This window comes from Myiozetetes cayanensis, unplaced genomic scaffold (genome assembly GCF_022539395.1).
Source record: "Myiozetetes cayanensis isolate MyiCay16 unplaced genomic scaffold, myiCay2020 scf3, whole genome shotgun sequence".
Classification (NCBI taxonomy): domain Eukaryota; kingdom Metazoa; phylum Chordata; class Aves; order Passeriformes; family Tyrannidae; genus Myiozetetes; species Myiozetetes cayanensis.
Window position 1 is genome coordinate 23,373,296 of NW_026087521.1, and position 21,524 is coordinate 23,394,819.

General features: G+C 36.0%; 1 long non-coding RNA gene across 10 annotated transcripts in view; it reads left to right on the top strand.

The window, feature by feature from the left end:
- The window catches only part of LOC126644644 (uncharacterized), a 71,665-nt gene that overhangs the window by 34,353 nt on the left and 15,788 nt on the right, over positions 1 to 21,524 (top strand). For 3 of the 10 annotated variants that reach the window (XR_007629975.1, XR_007629974.1, XR_007629976.1), the window contains exons 3-7: positions 4,409 to 4,545; positions 15,536 to 15,584; positions 16,204 to 16,471; positions 17,956 to 18,098; positions 19,649 to 20,107. This is a non-coding gene — a long non-coding RNA (uncharacterized LOC126644644). Of the gene's footprint in view, positions 1 to 2,596; positions 2,637 to 4,408; positions 4,546 to 15,535; positions 15,585 to 16,203; positions 16,472 to 17,955; positions 18,099 to 19,648; positions 20,108 to 21,524 lie in introns of those variants that run through there. The other 7 variants (XR_007629978.1, XR_007629979.1, XR_007629981.1 and 4 more) reach the window with 5 other exon arrangements.

Below are 21,524 nucleotides of genomic sequence, written 5' to 3' on the forward strand. Positions count from 1 at the left end.
AATATATTCCTTCTTGATTCCTGTGCTCTGAGTTTTGATCAGTCTTCTTCCAGAACCTTATTGATGAAAGCCCATTTATTTCCCACTATCCCACATAAATCTGTATCTTTCAGAGAACTCAGAGGAACTCTCTCATGATACAGAGTCAGGGTTACTAACTTTGGGTACAATAGAAGCAGCCACACTGACCTAGTCTTTTTGTATTATAAAATTTGCCTGACTGAGAGAATCTAGAAAGAGTTTCTATATAGCTATTAGTGTTGATGTCTAAATCAATACAGAATTAGACTTCCATAGAGAGCTGTTACACCCTCCTTTTTCCTGTCTCATGAAGACACTGAATAATCAAATCTCCAAAACCCAGCTTTTATGCAAAACAGAAAAAAGCCACAAGTGTTTCACAGGCCCTAAACAGAGTAAAAGTGACAGCATCTTTACTGTTACAGGAGTTAAAAGATTTTGAAAATCAACCAGTTAAAGGGAGCTAGATTCTCTCAAAAATTTTATCCTAGATTTGACTTATATTTTTTTCAATTGAGATGAGAACTTTTAAAGCAATAAAACCCCAAAATGTGCAATACTGTGACAAATTACTCAGTGCCACACTCAAATATTTTTCCCATATCTATCATTACTCACTGCAATAGGCAACAACATAATCAATCAACTTGAAAAATAAACATTAAGAAGAGTTCAAAATGGCCTTAGAGAAGCTTTAAGAAAGCTGTCAGTGTTTTATACCAGCTTACTCATTTAATATTCTAGAACACCCACAAGTGCATGACCATTTATATTAATTGACTCATTTCCATGGCATCTTTCTGAAGGCAATCATGTGATTCAGGGCAATGATTAAATCAAGTAGCAAGCACAAACAGATATTCATAAACAACCTTAAATAAATTATCCTTTTGTTATATTCTGAGCTCTTGCAGATTGCAGAGTAAGCTGGCATGGAAATACCCTGTCTACCTAGTGACTGACAACTTGCAGAAATTACTAAACTGTCAATGATAAATCCAATCATTCAGGTTTTGGAGTATCAGTGACCACATATATGGACTGCAATATGGATGCCTAAAGTAAGCACAGATCTGGATATATGTACTCAAAGCAGCACACATCTTTCAAAAAAAAAACCAGTTTAAATCTGCTTTTAAAAAAAGAAGTCTCTGATGGTATTCTAATGTAGTTGTAATGTGACAATAATATCAAAATCAGATTGATATTTAAAACATAAAATTACAGTTTTAAAGTCATCACTTAAGAGGACTAGCTTCATTTTTTCAATTGCAAATGACATCTAAAATGTCAGGTTAATATAATATTGCCTTTGTATCATTTATATGCTTGGCATATTATGAAAATTGTAGATGTTTCAAGATTTGTATTGGTGAGTCCATAAGCAATGCTTACTCTAACATGATCTTGAGGTTGTAAGAAGTTCTGAAAATTGGAGGATATTGACCCTTGAAATGTAATCGAAGCACAACCTCTGCCTATATACTTTCTAGCAAAATTCAGTGTTTCCTTGGGATTTTATTTTCCTGCTTTCTCAAGCACTCCAATTATTTCTGTAGCATGTAGAAAGCAAGTGCTGTAACAAGCTGTTCTCCAGTAAGACAGTACCAGTTATCTAATGAATAATTCTCTTGCACTTATTTGAATATGTGTATCGACAGGGTTGATATATATGTATTGGGTTGATGAGAGGCCAGTAAAACATAGTTTCTTTACTATTCAGACAAAAATGCTTATGTGTCCAAAACAGAATTCAGCTAAGTACACATCCTGAAAACATAACAGATTTGATCCTGAAAAATGTCCTGACTAAAGACAGAGAACAAAACATGCAGTTCATGTAGCTTGAGTGGGAAATTTAGAGATATTGGAAGTGAAAGAAGAGTTAAAGAAAATTAATAATGGTAAGAAGTTGGGGGGTTTTGAGGTTGTTTTTCTCCAGGAAATAGAAAATTATTTACACTGTGTACAATTCAAGGGAAAATATCTACTCTTCATAATTCTATATAAGCCTCAAGAACAAGAAGACTCCCCTGTAATACACCTCAGACTTAATAGACACTGAGATAAAGCAACAACCAAAGGCTTATTAATTACTTAGATTTTCTCCTCTTTTGGCTGTATTTAATTCTATAGAAGATTTTCTGAATTCTGATACTCAGTAAGTGTGAGACTCATACAGAAACCAAACAAATGTCTTGCCTTACACTTCCAGTGCCAGAACTCACATAGGAGGATGTGTCTTATAGGATAACATATGATTTTGTGTGTTATATGCTTATGGGTGTTACAATTCTCATTTACTTTTCAGGACTTTTCTAAACATTAGTAACTAGATTAAAAAAACAATTAAGCATTAAGACTTACAGACAAAATACTGAATTTTATTGGAAAGAAACTAAATGCTCTAAAGAAACATCCAGTCCAAGCTTGGTGTCATACTTAAAATGTAACAAAATCTTAACTGTGTTTTTTATTTTTTAATAATTTGTTGAACTCTGCATTTGAATTGTGGATAAGAATATTTTCTTTATAATACTGAATCAAAATTTCAACATATATTGCAGCTATCTTCATGGAAAACTTCCAATTACAGCCATATGAAATCAAATCCTGTAAGCGATGCTTAATTTCTAGGATGAGCATGCATGCAATATATTAGCTATCCTTTTTTATGGGGGGCCTAAGTCATTGAACTTGAAAATTCATTAACAATTCATTAATCTTTATAAGATATATCTCCCATGTTTATCTGATGGAGGAAAATTTCAGGGACTTGCATGCTACCATTCATTTCAAATATGATGTTAAACCTCCACTGTGCTTAATTTATGCTTGTGCTAAAATCCATCACTGATTAACTCAATCCAATGATTTTTTCCTTTCCAGTTTTAGAAAATGTAGTGGAATAAATCCAGTGCCTTAAAATAGTGCAATACAATACGTAGTGAAAATAGGATGAAGGTTGTTGCAGCGAACTGATATCTTGAAGCCACTGTCTAGGAGTTTGAGATTTTTCTCTTTAATTATACTGGTAATTAATTGCATCAGTAACCAGAAGAATTCCATGTTCTCTGCAGAATATGAAGAAGAAGCTCAGCAGAGAAACTGCTCTCTGAGACAAGTCAAATTCCTCAGGAGAACTTGATGGAGATGATTATATACAACATTCCCAGGCTGCTAGTCTTTCTTGTTCTATTTAGTTCAGTCCCCAAGGACTCAGGATATTGTCATTGTCTCCTGAAATTAAGTTTCATTATATTGACCAATGCTTTATTAAAAATTATTTATTATTTATTAAAATAATACATTTTGTATATGTGCATAATACTTGCATTGCAAGTGTTTTGTGATTTCCTTGTTTATTCCTTCTATTGTTGGATGTGGTAGCAGTACAAAGGTGGCAGTATTTTGGTCCATTTTGCTTGAGGCTATACAAAGAAATATATATATTTAAATAACTGTGCATATATGTATGTTACAGGTGTGAGAACTCAGTCTCAAGACCTAGATGTGCAGAGAGTGGGATGTTATCTTCCCTCTTTTTTGAGTTCTTAAAGCAATGACCTGAGTTCATCCCACCTTGTCTTTTGGTACTTAACGGAGACAATTAATTTAGAAGCCTAATTATTGAAAGTGTCTCCTATGGAGAGTTGCAGACATCTTGACAGAATGATTCATGTCTTACACAAGCTGACTCACTTTTTGGAAATTAATATCTTTTTGCACTAATAATAGAGGGAAGCCTAAGGTGAACAGGCTCCTAACTTAGGCAGCCCAGCTAAAGACACAAAATTAGACGAGTGAAGTTAGGTCCACCTAATTAATTTCTAGCTTTCTAAAATGATCTCAGTCAAAATTACCTCATACTGGTGTCTCAAAAATGAGGGCATTTTTTAATTTAGAAGTGGATTTAAACAAAATCATGAACAAGATATTTCTATTTTGGGGAACATTTTTTAGCTTAGCTCTTTTAGTGATGACAAAAAATTTTTTTTTTTTTTTCTTCCCAATCAGATGAGGAAAAGCAGGGTGCTTTAGTTGTGGAAGTTCTATCATTGCCTCCAGCACACATTCAGTCATTCAAAAGTTCCTGAGCTGTCAAAGTGATGAAGTGAAAGAAGAAAGAGCTAAAAAGGGGATCTGTATCGGGGAATGAGTACTTTCTCATTTGGAAGAGTTGGGAGTGAGGTTTAAATACCTGAAAGCAGGAAAAGAGGGACTAATCCATGATAAGAGGTTCATATATATAGGAGAAGACAAAAGGATACAATCGTAGCAAAGGGAACTTTTTTGAAAAGTTGTCCTACAATACACTTGGTTGACTATCTCTGGTTAATGTCAGTGCTGCAACTCCGACTCTAATGCCACAGCCTTTCTTGTTCAGCTTTCCAGGGAAAGATGAGTTGAACACTCCAAATGTCATGAAGATTCAAGACCATTTTTAAGTTTCAAAATTATATTTGACCTTTGGATACAAGACCCTGAAGCAAGCAGCAAATGTTACTATGGATAGGAGTCAAGGTAAAGACATATGCTATTCACTTTTTTCCCCCATGCAGTCCTAACTTGAACTGCATTTCCCATTGATTTGTGAGAGGAGATAGTGCAGTATTAGTTTAGATTGCATGGTTACCCTAAGAGATGGGTGAACATAAAGAATTGAGGCAAGGACCTGCAGTTATTTGAATATATATTTAAAACCACATTTTAAACTATTTTTTTGGGCATCATAAGAAGTCCCAAAACACTTTTTGCTTACATTTATCCATAACAATCTGTAGGATAAGTTTTCACACAAAACTACAACTTTTAACACCAAACAGGCAAAATACTCACTGTGAAACACATTTCAAAGCAGTTTTTGTGGAAAGCGCCTGAAAAAAACCCAAAGAAACCCACCAAGTAAACAAAAAAAAACACTTGAAGGAGAAGAGGTTGGAAATATATGCTTCTATTCCTTACTGTAGTACTCTAAAGTGTAAGGGAAATATGAAAACTAAATGAAACACGGCAAACCAAAACTCAACTTACTTTTAATTCAATACTTAAAAGCAAACACTGTCTTCATCCGTGCAGCAGTGTTTCATCTCTCAAATGCATATATAAGACTATTTTGGCTCTCTACTGAGTGACTGGTGTTTTATAAAATGGCTGTATTATTTTATAATTTCTCTTACAGATTCTGCTCATAAACTCATAATGTAAAACAATCAGTTCCATTCTGTAAATGTATTCCCTTAATCTTGGATTTTACATTCCCCATTTTTTAGTATGTAGATGATGTGGGCTATGCAGAACATGCTTTTGCTTACTTATCTTTAATGTAATAGTCTAGAAACAGACTTAAACAAAGTTAAAACCTTTAAACTTTCTGGGACACTAACCTAATTCACTGAATTCCTACGCTTGCATTGGTCCCCATAAAAAAGTGTACCATAAATTGATAAGAGTTAATTCTAGGGACATAAGCTAATTATATTGTCAGATTTAGCAGGCATCTGTGATTATGTAAGGATTTTAAATTTCATACACTATTTTCCTAATCTTTTCAAATTTAGGCCTTATGAAATGGGAAAAGAACAAACTCACTATAAAAGCCAAAACCCCCTTAATAAATAGCATGTATTTATTTATTTATTGGAATCTTCTTTTTTTTTAATATATATATATTGTCATAAATATTATAATTATGTCAATTTAAAACCATTGGAAGAATAGTGTTTTCATTTTCTTTAATAAGAACAGTTCCAAAGAAGACAGTGTGTGCAAAGAACACTGTCATTTTGTATATGCCTGATCATTCAAAAGTCTCATTTGCTTGTAAAGATGTAGAAGACAAAATTAGTAACCAAATATTCACTATATTCACTAGATACGTTAGGACATACTATTTACTTTAGTCTGTAGGTTTCCAGTGATTATAGGACTTTCTTCTCCTGGGTACTTAAAGGCTAAAACACCAAGTGAGAATTATAGCTTGGGAGTCAGAATGCAAGCGTAACAACAAAGTAACAACATAGCATTTTATGTGAGTGACTTGGAAAAAAAAAGACACATGTTAAACTTGTATGCATGTTCTGCTGTTTCCTCTAGGACATGAGACAAAACTGAAAACACAAGTACTTATACATCAGGATAATACCAGCCAAGGGTGAAACTGTATAGAACCATATTACAGTGGATATCCATGTAGGAAAACCATTTTTGTGCAAAAACAAGCTAATATTTACAAAATGTCAAGCTTATAACTTGATGCCCTGTAACTTTAGGCTCCAGTGAAGAATTAGAGGCTTGCAGGAGAAGGAAGGATGAATGCTGTGTCAAGGGAAAGAAACAGAATATAGATGGGCAGCAGGGAGGAGCAAATGGAAAGCAAAAACTTTTCTTGCTTGTGAATGAATGTGCTTACAAAATCTAAGAAGATGGGAAGCAGTAGTGCTGAGACAACAGACCACCAGACACTTTTTCAAAGCAGATATTTTGTTTCCACAGTCCAGTAAATGAAGTGCTTTTCATTTACTTCACAGAGGACATTACCTTACAGTTCACAAGGCATGGGTGAAGAGAATGAGTCCCAGAAATCCTTCCATGCATGTGCAGCATAAATAAAGGATATTAACAAGCCATTCTTCTTCCTCTCAGTGCTGCTGTAGGTCCTTCACTATGAATGCGCATATTTAACTCTATAAGTTTGTGTCATAGTTGTAGAATATATGTGTGTGGAGCTATTGTACTTAACTGGTGAAATATGAAGAAATTAGAAGGTAATGTTTAACCTCTGTACTGGGTTGTTCCTTGAAAGAATTTTAGGAATTTTCATATCTTAGGTAAAATTATTACTGGGAAAAAACGCCAAACAAAACAAAACAACAAACAAACCATCAACTGTCACTAAAAATTTGATAGTCTTCTTTAGAAATATTGCCTCAAATATTTAGAGTAAATTTAAATTTTACTATGAAACAAAATAGTGATTCTGTTCTAAGTCCAAGACTCAAAGTATTCTGAACACTTGAACTACTATCATTGCATTTATAATAAAGAAAACTCTGACACAACATGATTAACAACTTTAATTATTTATAAGAAAGAAGACCCTAAGGAACTAGAAATTACATGCAATTAAGCAGTAATAGTAGTCTTAAAAAAATTGCAACATATTTTTCCAAGTGGTTAGATGACTGAAGGTAAAGAATTTCTTTTTGTCATGTACTCGTGCAGTATTCATGATTAATTTTTAAGGTTTTAGGTCAACAGCTTGGTATGCTGTTAGAAAAAAAAAATTGATATAACCATGCAATGAAAAGAAGCTGTGATACTGGCTTTAAAACACAGCATCTAAAACCATTTTTATTTTTGTCTCTGATTCAATTTTTCCCCATGATATTGTTGACTGATTCCACCCAAAATATTATTCTTAATGCAAATCAGCCAACTTGGTAACATTATGCCAGCTGTAATTTTAGACACTTTCTCTACATGTCTGTAAAATATGGTTTAATAACAGAAGTGTGGATAGTGTAATAAGGAAGATACTGATTATTTAACTAAAAATTTGCTATGACTTGCAGTGGTTTGTAGTAGTAGTGACTCTGAATTGTCATTTGAGATTACTTTTCAAGTATTCAGTGGCCACTATAAAAATTTCTTACACTCCATTTGGGGTACTCAGTGTTCCAGTTTAGGTTCTCCTATAATGACAGGTTATATGTCACTGGAAATGGCATTGAGTGTTTCTCGCGGAAAAAAAAAATAAAAATAAATAAAAGAACACCAAAAATCCAACCACACACACCCAAAATCCAAAAACCAAACAAACACCCAAAATCCAAACACTCTTACCTTGGAATACAATCTTTCATTGAAGTACAAGTATTCTTAACCTATCATTATGTATTCTAGGAAAACTTGGAAAAATGTTACAAACACAGGGAAAAATTGGAGTGAGCTCTTGCTAACATCACAAAGCTGCCTTGTTTATGAAGTCATACAAGTTTACAGCCTGCCAAGTGCTGTAGGAATGACAGGGAAGAATAACAAATGCTTACATAATGAAGTGCTTGGATATTAAAATGCCTGAAGAAGGAAAATAATAGAAAAGGGATGAACTGAGACTGAGGCGATTTTGAGGCCCTATTTTCATTCAGTATTCCTAATATAACCAAGAGTAATTAATGTCTTGTGTTCTTTCCATCTCTGTCATTTACACAGTTTGGAAATTCCCATGGGGTATGTATTTGGCATGGAAGGGGCTGGCAGGAATAATAAAATTAAATAAACTGTTTTACATATTCCTGGATTTTTCCATCCACATTCCTAAAAGATGTGAACAAGTGCTGGTTTTATGATATTAATTAAACTATTATGGCTACTTAAAAGTGGTCTTTTTACACCTAATTTTATTTGGACTCTTCTAGGAAAACAAATTCACCAGATCATTTAAGTGGTTTCTTTGTACTACTTCTGTTCTTCCTACATAGACAGATAGGACATTCTGAAAAAACAACTGCCTTTATTTATCTCCATCTTCCATGGAGACCTAAGCAATAACTCCTATTTTCATGTTTCCTTTATCTGTTTATTGCACTTTACTTTACACAGTAGAAGTTCTGAGTATCATCAAAGCTTACCAGCCTTCATTAGATCATAGCAGCACAAGGATGTAGTTTACATTCTCTAGTTATTTTAGGAATTGCTTGACTTGCTGAAAGTACCTCATTCCTACATCCAGCATGGGATTCATCTGATCTGATGCAGGCATCTGCAATACATGTCTGTCTGTGCCTAAGACCACAGTGTATATTCCCTTTATAGCCAATGGAGAGAAGCAAGCATTTCCAGAATGCAGCTCACCACTGCTTAATGTAGATTCCCAAACTAGGTCAGATGAATCACACCTTAAAAATTGATGTACCTCTCGGTTTGTGTAAGCGATGTTTGGTGACTGGTTCAGATACAGATAAATGATAAGCACTCTTCTCTTTCCAAACCTGGCAAAGCTTGTTTACCTTATTCTTTTCAAGAAAAAGGTCCTATGGGTCTAGTTTTTAACTCCATTACTTTTAAAAATAAATTTTATCTTAGCTTTACGTTCCACAATAGTGTTAGCTAATGATATTTAATTTGCTGCCTACCTGGTTAAGACTGTCATTGTGTTACGTCCAGGGTTGATACAGGGGAAGAAAGATGTTCAATAGGCAATTTCATAGACTAATTAAATATGTAAACGGGTATAAATTAGAGCACGAGTTTATAAATGTTCCTTGACTGGTCCTTTCCTGAGACTACTCCTTTCTGTGGGGTAGAAGCTAATGTTTCCAAGCCTGGAATAAAGTTTGCTCTTTGAAAAGAAAGAGAAAGAAATTATATCATGATGATATCATTTTAAAAAGTTAGGCATATAACTGGTTACGTTGAATGAGTTCTTTGAAAACTCTCAGATTAAAAAGAAAATTCAATCCAGATGCTCAAAGCAACAGGTTATTTGGTAACAGGTGGATATTGCTGTTTCCTAGAAAAAAATAGCAACAAATAGGTAACAAGTTGTTGTTGCCTATTCTCATTCCTGGCACATAAAGGAAAGAATCTCTCCTGGTCCTGATACTTACAAACAAGGAAGAACTTGCTGGCATGTAAAAGTCAGAGACAGCCTTGATTGCAGTGCTGATGTTCCAGATCCTAAAAGGAGGGAGTAGGGCAAGAGGCAGGTCTGCAATCCTGATTTTCTGGAGAGCAGATTTTGATCTTTTCACAGACCTGCTTGAGAGAATCCCATGGGATACACTCTGAGAGAGAAAAGGGGTTCAGTAGAGCTGGTTGATGGTCATGGATTGCTTCCTCCAAAGCTCAAGAAAGAGTTGTACTGACAAGTAGGAAATAAAAACAGCATGTGGACTGCATGAGTGAGCAATGGTCACAAACTGAACATACATTGGAGGTTGTGAAGTCTCCATTCATGGTGATATTCAAAACCTGATTGGACACAATACTGGTCAACCTGCTCCAGCTGACCCCTCTTGAGAAGGAGTTTGGACTAGGTGGTCTCAAGAGGTGCCTTCCAACCTAAACAATTCTATGATTCTGTAGCTTTAGGCACCAGCTTATAGGGATGGTGGACAGAATAAATTAACTTTTGGACTAAAGCTGAACTGCAGTGATGCAACGAGTTCATGACACACAAAGTCACAATTTCTAGACACAATAGCTGGGCCTGGCCTGTGTAGATTTCTGACACATCCAATGGAAAGACAAATTTCTTCAGAGATAATTCAGTGTGGAAAATTAGCTGAAAGAGTTGTGATCCCTCTGTGGCCAGAGGGAACCCTGAGAAAACATACAAACTTAAAGAGGTTATAGAGCAGCCCCCAACTAGGGGTTTTTCAGTTGCTGCCTTAGACTTCATTGTTAAATCTCACCAAGCCCTACTTCAGGTCCTTTTTTTGGATCTAACTCAGAAAACTTTCTTCAAAGCCTGAATGGTGAATTAGAGAAAATCTTTGAGCACCATTGTCTCATTAAGCAACAAGCTGCCAGTTTAAGTTCAGAAATATTAGTCTGATGTTCTTTCATCTGCATAGATACATTTTTACAGGACGTTTGGTCTTTTTCATTCCCACAGTTTTCTAATAAATATTGAACTTCACAGGAAGAGAGGAGGGCTGTTCTGACTGAGAGAAAAGAATAACACTGAAAGAGTAACTCTTTCTCCAAAAATTGAATCTCTCTGACTCAGATTGTTACATATATATGATATGAAGAGCAGAATGATTGACATTGCAAAAAGAGAAAAAGACAGAAACACCTCCAGAACACCACAGCATTCCCCTGCTATTTTAAATTGTATGAAGAGTCTTAGTTAAGTAAGAAATTAAAAAGACATGCAATTAAAATGACCAGAAGTCATAGGTTACATTTTATATTACATTTGTTTTCCCCCATTTTATAATGTTTTTCATTACATTTATAGCCAGGCATTTCTTATTGGACAGAAAAATAGACAAGAAACACTTGGACATATTCTTTGGCTCTGAGCATTTAAAAAAATTCTTCAGTGAAACATACATCCATCAACCTAATACTTTTGCAGTCATAATCATCCCACTAGTTCTACATTATCATGATGCCTTTATTTGGCAATCAGCTGCATAATTTCAGTGTACATGATTTTGTTTAAAATTGTAACTTTTTTTTTTTTTTTTTTTGGTAACAGGACTCAAATTAATTTAATTCCTCAATTCATCTTTTTTTTGTCTTTTGCTTTTTGTGGGGTGGGATTTACTTGCCCAGTGACAGTAGTGGAACTAAATAGGGAGTTTAAACAGTTCCAAACTGAACACATAAGTTATCTGTGAAGAAGAAAATTGGGTTGGGGAAAGTATGAGTATCTTTAATAGACTTGTTTTTAACCTCTTTGATATAGCAGTCATGGATTTTTTTTAAAGAATAAGAGTACTTCCTACTGACTGTTATAACTATAAAGAACATAATTAGTTAGAAAATTACGTAAGAGAAGAAAGCATACCAGCATTCATAAATGCAATTTGGGGGGTTGTTGCTGGCTGGCCGACAAGAACCCACACAACCTTTTTTCCACTGCTCTGGTAAGGGTCCTCCGGAGACTGAAGTTCCTTTGGGGTTTACCCATGGGCCACAGCCCTTCTTGATGTGTTACCAGTTGTCTGACTCAGAAGTGTGGCTGAAACATGGTGGGATTTTCTTCATTTTAGTTTGATAGGGAAACAAGATTTTGTTTTCTGCAGGATTTTATTCCTTGCAAAATCTAACTTTGTGACTTTCTATTTTAAAATATGACTGATTTCTTCTTCATTCCGATTTCATGAAGTATAATACTCCCTCAGTAGCTAACTCTAATTCCAAATGCTATGTACTAAACTAGCCCTGCTCAACAGTCAGCAAATTGTAGTGCAACTATCAAAGGATTTGGTCCCTACAGTTAGTTTTCATGATGCCTCTCAGTTGTGTTGAGGCTGTCATTATATGCAGTGGGGATCTAACTGAACCAGTGCACAGTCACGGAAAATTGCAGTCCTGATAGTGAAATAAGAGCTGATGCAACATTGCAGCAGTACCAGCACTATTCAAATCTCATAGTGTTAGAGGAAGGAAATTGTCAGATTGATGGAGAGTACTCAAATGTACATTGAAGCTCCTATAACTTTGCATGTTTGATATCTACTCTTACAATGGAACTTTTATATTCAGGGTCTTTCAAAACTAGTGGTGCATTACTTTATAGATAAAACTGTTTTCTTCAATGACTTATACAATCATCACAATAGGTCTCTGCACACTTAAAACGTTTGGGGATATTCTGGATATTTTTCCAAATCTGAGAACTCTTCCAAATTTCATTATCACTACTTTTGTGTTTTGTTGTTGTTGTTTTGGCTTGATTTTCTTTTTGTGTGGTTTTTGTTTGTTTGTTTGTTTGTTTGGGGTTTTTTTGTGGTTTTTTTTTTCACTTGTGCCTCCATAGATCTCTAGAAATACAGGAAAAATAGATTTTTTTTTTTCAGATCATCTGACTTCACATTTCTTACTTTGTCTAGTGACCATAACTAAAATAGAGAAATAAATGCCTCCGAGTGTCTCAAAATCCTTAAATATTCCTGAACATTTCAACAGACATTTTAAAAATTTCAGTGAGGAAAATATAGTCAGTTATAGATTTTTCTAATAGATTTAGTAGCTAAGAATATTCATAGACAGTAGGTTTGCATAATACTAACAAAATAGAGTGTAGTCCCTATATCTGAAAATTTTTTTAGAATATATTGAATTAAGCTCTGGTGTATGTTTGTTACAAATCTCTTGCTGACCCAAAGAGTGCATAAAATAGTTGAAGGTTAGATGTGAATCTAGACAACAGCTGGTAGCCAAAGTCATAAGTTCTTGAGCAGGTGAGATGGAATTGCAAAAATGAAGTAGCAACATTACAAGTATCTTTATAAGCAAGAATAAGAAGTCTCAAGAGTGTCAAAGTTCATAATTACTAATTTATGGAAAGTTCAGGCTACAAATTTTAAGACTGAGTCCAGAGGAGGCCACCAAGATGATTAGAGGGATGGAGCACCTCTCCTATGAGGAAATGCTAAAATAATTAGGATTGTTCAGCCTGGAAAAGAGAAGGCTTTGGTATCTCCTAATTACGACCTTCCAGTACCTAAAAGAGCCTACAAGAAAGATGGGGAGAGACTATTTACAAGGGCATGTAGAGATAGGATAAGGTGGAATGGCTTCAAACTGAAAGGGAGTAAGTTTAGATTACATATAAGGAAAAAACTATTTACTGTGAAGGTGGTGAGGAACAGGTTTCCTAGAGAAACCGTGGATGTCCCATCTCTGGAAGTCTTCAGGGTCAGGTTGAATGGAGCTCTGAACAACCTGGTGTAGCGAAAGGTGTCTCTACCCATGGCAGGAGGGTTGGAATTAGATGACCTTTAAGGTCCCTTCCACCCAAGCCATTCTATGATCTGTGATCTATAAATGATGCTAAGCTTAGCTCCTAATCCTTTTAAGATGATCTAATTATGCCCAGAGCTTCATAAATACTTGTGCAACATGGCCAAAAGGCTTCTGAGGTAGGCACATAGAATGAAATACTGATTAAGTTAAGTACATATTTAGTCCATTTGCAGAGTTGGGTGTCTCTGAATCATGTCTTAGAACATCAGCTCATTTGTGAGGAGTTTCCTAGAGATTCCTCAGAGGAAACACTTAGAATTGGGGTTTATCTGTAGAGTGCTTCTATCCTCTTGAGGTCCAATGTCCATTAACACTCCTAAGTCTGAGAACCTGTGAAAAACGGAAGAGATCCCAATGTTAGAAAATGCAGTGTCACCTTTGCATGATTATAAAAACAAATTCCATAGATTATCTGCTCTAAAAGCAGGTATTCAAATTTCTATCTCATTTTTTGAGAAAATTTATTGTCTATCAAAACTTCTGCTCTTTCAATACTCCCACTTAATCTGTGTCATTATGCAGAAAAGAACACATGCTGCACAGGGAGAGCTTGTGCCTTAGAAGGGTATCCCAGCTTGCTGGCACGTTAAAGAATGGGGTATTAAGCAAGAAGGATATGCTGCATAGACCAGATAGGGCCTTGGATACTAAAGAAGGTGTCTGAGTTCTCCCCCAGTGAATACAAATGTCTTTTAGATCAATTAAGAACCATTTATTGTCAGACACAAAAATAACTCCTGACTATTAACCCTTATGTTAGTAACTTTCAATTGCACAGAAAAGAAAATCAACTGTTTAAAACTTCTTCACATACCATCTTTATTTAAAAGGTGTTTCAAGACTGATGAAGCCTAAAGCTTCTTCCTTATTTCCCCTTCATTTTAATTTATTGCTAGACAATGTTTAAGAGAGCCTCATGGTATCTGACAAAGGTTTGCATTCCTTAGTAGGTGAAATCTATAAAATCAGTTGTAAACTCCTAAATAAAAATCGATCTTGTGTCATATCAGAAGCTACACAACAAAGCAACCAATCCATAATAGCCTCTCAAATATAACCCTAGCACAGAGTTGTGTAAAATTCATATATCATGGAAAACACTTGAACTGTTTTGTGTTTGCTCTTGAATCAAGTTGACAAGATGACAAAAAGTACTTTTATTTGTTCTCACCATATCTAGGGCTAGTAATGTCTCTTGTGCACTTAAAAAACTAATAGAAGTTATTGCTTTCCACTACAATTTCCCCTCAATCTTCTGCCTATGCTGGACTAATCAGGTCACTGCACAGAATACTGCAAAAACATTGCTGCCATGTAACAAATTATTATGGGCAGAGCTGGAACAAAAGTTCCAACATTTACCTCAGACGAACCTATGAAAATTTTCTAGTGTTGTATAACCATTTTAGACTGTCAAAAAAACCAAAAACCCCAGGAGTTATGAAACTCCTATTAAACAGTCTATTAGGGTTTAAGCATGCTCCAAAGATACAATGGACAAATGCTATGCTAAGCAGCTTCAACTGCATGTTCAAGAGCTCTTTTGAAAGCCTCTTGTGCAGCTGCACAATTTAGAAAAGTAATACAACTAAGAACAGCAACTGGAGCTTTACAGTCTGTCTACCAAATTTTACTTCTCAAAATTAAGATGCCATAAAAGTGCTTGAAATCTCAAAAATTTAATGTTTTGCCAATTACTAAATCAAAATGAAAAATGGCTAAGTAGAGCTATTTATATCTCCCAAACTGACAAGCTAAATTTCAGTCTCATGAAGTCTGAAGCTGCAGAAATATTAACATCACCGAAAAGAATATTAATGATAAGAATGCCAGTGGAGTTTGAGCTACAGTGTTGGTGCCAGTGGCAGAAATGTTTAATGATTTTTCTAGTGTGGCCATTTCAGAATTAATGTTACTGTAATTTTAATTCATGTAGTTTCAAATTTTGTTTTTAAATTTATTTCAGTGTACTCAACACTTGAAACATCCTTACAGCTATACCTAAATCTCTATATTTTGTTTAAAGGTGTTTCTAGGTCAGTTTTCTTCAACAGTCTGCACTGCATTAAGTGCAGGTAAGTTCATTGTTTCTATTTCATCATCACATGTGAAATGTCCGTGAGAAGTTCTCTATTGATTTAAGCAGTTTTGCACCTTTGACCGAATTTACTTTTGATCAAATGTCAGTTTTCTTTCCTCTGTTACTGGTGAAGAGTTTTAACTTTCAGAGACAGAGAAGAGAAGAAAGCTGGAATTCTAAAGCTACTACAGAAAGTAGTTAAATGTTTGTGTTATCATATATAAGATGTGTCCATCTGTGAAAATATTGGATTTATGTTGTGATAGAACAGCTGACTGGAGCAATTCAGTCTTCTGAAAAAAACCAGGCAATTCCTTCCATATTATTTATTTCCTGTGTTGACCTTCAATGAGTTGAAGTTAAGCAGGCAGGTCCTATCTGTCCTATGGGAATAATATTGTGGGAGGCTTACTGTCTTTTTATACCCTACAAAATAACTCCTCCCCAATATAGTTACATATAGTCCTGATATAGTCCAAAGTATATTCATCACTGTGTAAATAATTTTTAAAGTGCTAGAATAACTGGATAAATTTTATCCCATAAGCTTGTTGTCTTCCCTTTCCCCCTCCATTTTCTGCTCAGTATTTTTTTTATGGCAATTTGTTTTGTAGCTTTTTACTAGTCTGCTTTCACGGTGAAGATAATGGAACAATACTGGGATGGTTTCTAAAGCTTCTCATTTTTCATGCCCTTTCCTGCAAATTTATTAGATGAAATAAATGTCTGTGTTACTGAGTATACCAGCACCTCATTGTCAGCTGCAGAAAAACTAATCTTGGCCTTGAATGAACACACCTAGTGATATACACAAAGCTTGGAGAGAAATGTGTGGATTGTACAAAGAAAGAGACAAAGACAAGCACCAGGAAGCCCACACAGGTAAGCACGATTTGTAGGAGGTCTGGTTTGAGTCAGCTAATAGGTCACAGCCAGGTATGCCAGCACCTGCCAAAAGCTGCCATTGGTGCGTTTCCTTGAGTTTCCCATTGCTGCTTCCCTATCTCTTGGCTGAGATGTCTTTGCCTGTGGCCTGTTATAGCCCAGGCTCAGCACAGCAAGTGGCTCATACCACTCTGTACTACCTTGGGGTACACTTGTGCTGAGTGACGCTGATCTTTCAGGACAGAAACTGAAGAAGAAGGGATTTAACTCCCTTCTCCTTGAAAAAGTCCCACAATTGGCCCATGAGGATTGCCTGATGACAGCCATTGACAATTTCCATTGTCATCACATGAAGTTTGCTCATATTTAGTGCCATGTACTTACTCCTTACAGGCACCAGACCAGTGAATCTAACCCACAGGACTTTACTTCCAATTACCTGCTTCTATGTTACTGTACCTACCTGGGAAGAAATCTCAGTTATGGTAACTCCTCAATAACTGTTGGTTTGGCTCTAGCAATCCTTCTGCTCTGCCGTGTTATCCTTACTTTTGTCATCCTGTTGTAACTTAACTTAAGCAAACAGTGAGCTTTGATGTATCTATATTTGGCTATATACCTTATTACCTTCCACATCAGAGATCTTTTTTATTTCCTTATCAGATTCTAGTACAATGTGAATAAATCACTGTAATAATTTTAACTTGTCTTGTGTGTTCTTTAAATCTTTGCTCTAATAGATTTGTTTGAAATACCCCCATTGTGCGGATTTTTGTCCTTTTCCATCACTTTCCTTCTACATTTTTTTTTCTAAATCTCCTTTGCTTGTCTTCTCCAGACAATGTTTGCATTATTCACACAGTTTTACTACCTTAAATATTTTGGATCTGCTTACATAGAAATACTACATTTTAGTACACTCCGTGTCTCTCTTTTTGATTACTCACATGAATTTTGCTTGTAGCTTCTGAGGTAATACAATTTTTCAAACTATCTTTCTAATACTTTATAGTCTCTCATAGTACTATCTTCCTTAACTTTCAATTTCTTTTAAAATTTGATTTTCTAAAGGGAAATATTTGTTGTAGGCAAATCTCTAATAAATTCTTTGTGCTGAAAACTCAAGGATATATATTAGAGATTAGAGGTCGTCATGTCATGGTTAGTTTATGGTATTAAAGGCACATCTTCATGAACCCAAAGGAGCCCAGAGGAATAATGACAGATGGGGGAACTTCAAAAACCTCATGAGACCAAAGGGAGACCATGAGGCAGCTCCTCTCCAGGAAGATTTCAGGGGAGCCTCAGCCTTTGGCCTCAGGTTGGCCACCAACCCAATCCTTTTGTCAACCAGTTACAGGTGATAAGAGACTTTGGGAATATGGGAGGTATTATGGGATGTCAGGAAGAGCCTTCTGAAATCAAAGGCAAGGAAAGTATCAAAGACTCTCATTACACTCAATTTCTAACTATTTTCACAGGTGCAAGGATCTCTGTCCTGTGTGCACATGTGTGTCTGGGGATTTGAGTGCAGCAGAAGGAGTGGGACAAGGGGTCTTAGGGAGACTGTGTGTTTCTGGTGGGAGCAACTGGAGAGATCTCAGAAGGGGTTCATTGTGTTCAGGTGTGTGTGTCAGTGTGTAATCACTGGTGTACATCAAACGGTTTAGGTGCTGAGTAGGAGAAGTTCAGCAGCTGGATATCAGAGTGGCCTGACAGTTGATCCAAGTTGCACATGCCCATTTTCCAGTAACAGGCTTTCATCCTGATTAGCTGGAAAGGGAAACAGGATGAGTCCATCTGCATTGGTTTTGATTTCTTGAGTGCTGTGTTTTCTATCTGGTCTGTTCACAGGGATGTATACATATGTTCATGTCCTTGATGCATGTGCACGTGTGTGCCTCTTGGTGAGCTGGACCTGGAAGCACAGGGCTGTAGCATCTTCCCTCTGTCAGGCTGCCAGACTAGACAGCTCCTTAAAGTAGCATCTGAGAATGGTATGCTCTGAGTGGGATTTGCAAAAACTCTCAATGTACTCTTTAATGAATGGAAGATGTATCATTTGCTTCAATAGGCATGGATTCCAACTAGGGAAGTCTTAAGACCATAAACATCCTGAGAATCAAAGCATTTTTCAAAGTAGTTTTTTTTTAAAAAACCCACCTGTCTGTGAAAATAGACCACGTGTTCAAAATGTGCAGTCCCTCTCATTAACACCCTGTCCTGTTATACTATTTTGCATTTTACTCTCTTCAGACCTATTTTCCAAGCTGTATATAGTAGAATAATTCTTTATTTATCCCAGAATATCTGAGAAAATAATCAGTTCCTATATATTTTCTATTAACTGGTTGACAAAAAGTGTATACTAATTAAACAGAACAGTAACAGGAGTGTCGTGGTTTTGCCACCAGCCCATCTCTGGGGCTGAGAATGGTTTTGTCCAGGTGAAGTTCCGGACAAGAAGCCAATCAAAAAGTTCAGTAAGGCCTTTGCTAATTACATCTTTAAGAAAATGGAAGAGAAGGTTTGGTGTCGCAGTTGAAATTAGGGGCAGCAGCCATGTAAAAGAGCAGCGGGCCTGAGAAGGGCCAGGCCCCCTCCTCCCCCGGCTTGGGCTGGTGGGGGCAGGTGTGTCACTGAAGCTCCCCTTCTCTGTTGTAAGAGAGTGAAGAAAAAAAAACTTTAGAGGACTGCTTGCTTGGACAAGAAACTGCTGCAGAGAAATTCCAGAGAAGAGGTAACGAAGTGTCCAAAGTCGACGCTGGCAGTTGGAGGAGAGAGAAGAAAGACTTGAAGGGGGGGGGATGCTTCTTTCCCCTTCCACTCTCTCCCTTCAGCAGGGAGAAGACTGAAAAGTAATCCCTGCTACTTTTAAAAGATTGTTGGGGTGAGGAGACCCCCATGCAGTTCACAGAAGAGCTTAATCAGCTTATTAGGTTTGAATTCCCTCCCTGCCCTCCCCCTGAATATGATTTCTCTGATGGTTAGAACTGTTATAATTTACAACCTAATTTAATATATGGGCAGTTTAAATTCATCATGTTCTTGTGTCAGCATTGTCTTTTACCTAAAATACAGCCCTTTTTTTTCCTGAGTTTAAGTATGCAATGTAGGTTGTGGAAAAGTGATTTATCACCTCAGTTATATCTTCTCTTATGCTTTGTTTTGCAGGCAAAAGAAGGAAAATAACTCTTCTTCAACACAGTCATCCTGTTCCCCACTATGTTCCTAGAAGCATTATTGTGTCGAATCTACTAAAGTATGAATAAATCTTTTGTGAACATAGGTGGTCAGTACTGCATACATCACCAGTCCTTTCATGTACATATTTTTTTCCACTTGCCTCATCCGAAAATGCTTTTTCTGGATGCAATTTGTGATTTCTCTTGTAATTTTCTTTTTTTGCATTCTGACCTATTAGAATAATTATTTGTAAATGATATTGTGCTTGTCTTTGTTTGAACAGCTTCCAAAGCTTTTTAAGACTGTATTTCCACTTTTTCAAAAATATTTTAGACTCCAGCCTATTCTCTAGCACTTACCTTACCAGTGTTCTGTAGCATGCCAGCCTCTCTTCTTATCTTCTTGTTATTTAAAACACAGAGATTTAAAACTATTACTGAAAAGTACAGCAGATTGTTGTGGAAACTGCCATTCTCTTTGACAATCACTGCCTGAATGGAACTTTCATATGAACTTTACATCCATCCTTTCTGAAAACAAGACCCTGCTTCCTATGTCACATGAAATGTCACATGAAATAATGTCAAAAGCCTTACTAACATCAAGATATTTGACATCCACTGCTCTCCAGTATTCACTATGCCTGTTACTCTGTTGTAAAAGCAAGTAAGATTGGTCTGACACCATGTGATTTTAGCAGATCCCTGTACGCTCTTACTCATCACCTTGTGCTCTTGTAGGGTTCACCAAATTGTTTGATTATTTATGCCAACACCTTTTCTAGGAATTGAAGTTTTGCTATGATTTTATAAATACCCAGATCCTGCTTTTTTCACTTTTAACAGATGGGTGCAATACTTTTTACCTCTCATGACACTGTCAAAAACTGAAAATTCATTAAATACAGTTTCTGCTTCATCTTTACTGCCATAAAGGAAATAAACTAGCAGCAGGAACAGATGCATTTAGAATCTGATGCAAAACTACCTCCCTGATAGCACTGAGTAACGAGAGAGAAGTTCAAAAAAAAGAAAAAGATTTATTCAAGGACAGAGATTTCAGAAATGACAGGAGTATGGCAAAAAAATGTTCATTATTTTCCTTAAAATTACTCTCCAAAAAGAGTTTGCAGCAGAACATGTTTCAAAACTGGTATTGGCACCGTACGTATACATGATGAAATCAGTGCACTTCTGAAAATGCTAACTATAAATGAAAATGTTATCAGTGTCAGGACAAGATTAACAAAACTTAAACGTTATTACTGAAAGACATGAAATTTGAGCAATTCATCAGGCAGTGCAATACAAAGCCCAGACTAACCCACCACCATTTGGTCAAGTTATATGCTTAAAGAAGAGAGTACACAGTCAATATCTGCAAGTTGGTTTACATATAGGGCTGATGAGAGCTTTAGGCTGGAGAATTTGCCTGCCTTTTGGCACTGGAGGAACCCTATTCCACCACCTTCAGTCCCAGCTGTCCCCATCAAAGCACTGAAGATTGTCTTGTCCCCACGGACTGACTGCGCTTGTAACCAGGGAGATGTCATAGACAGATAATACAACGTGCTAAAATAATTTGCAGATTCAGCTTTTGGGAATGAACAGGTTTGAAGGCCAGTGTATCATCTTCATTTGAAACCAAGTACCTCCAAGACCACCAAATATAATGAATGTGTTAATTTATGTCAAATTACTGTACTGTAACAGAAAATGCAGCCCAAAGTTTAGGTTTATCCTTTAAGAAACCCCATCAAAAGAAAATTTAATATTTATTGTTTTCAGAATCTTTGGGATACACATTTCCCATTTTTCATTCTCAATATGTTTCTCATTTACATTTAAACCTATATTTTTGCCCC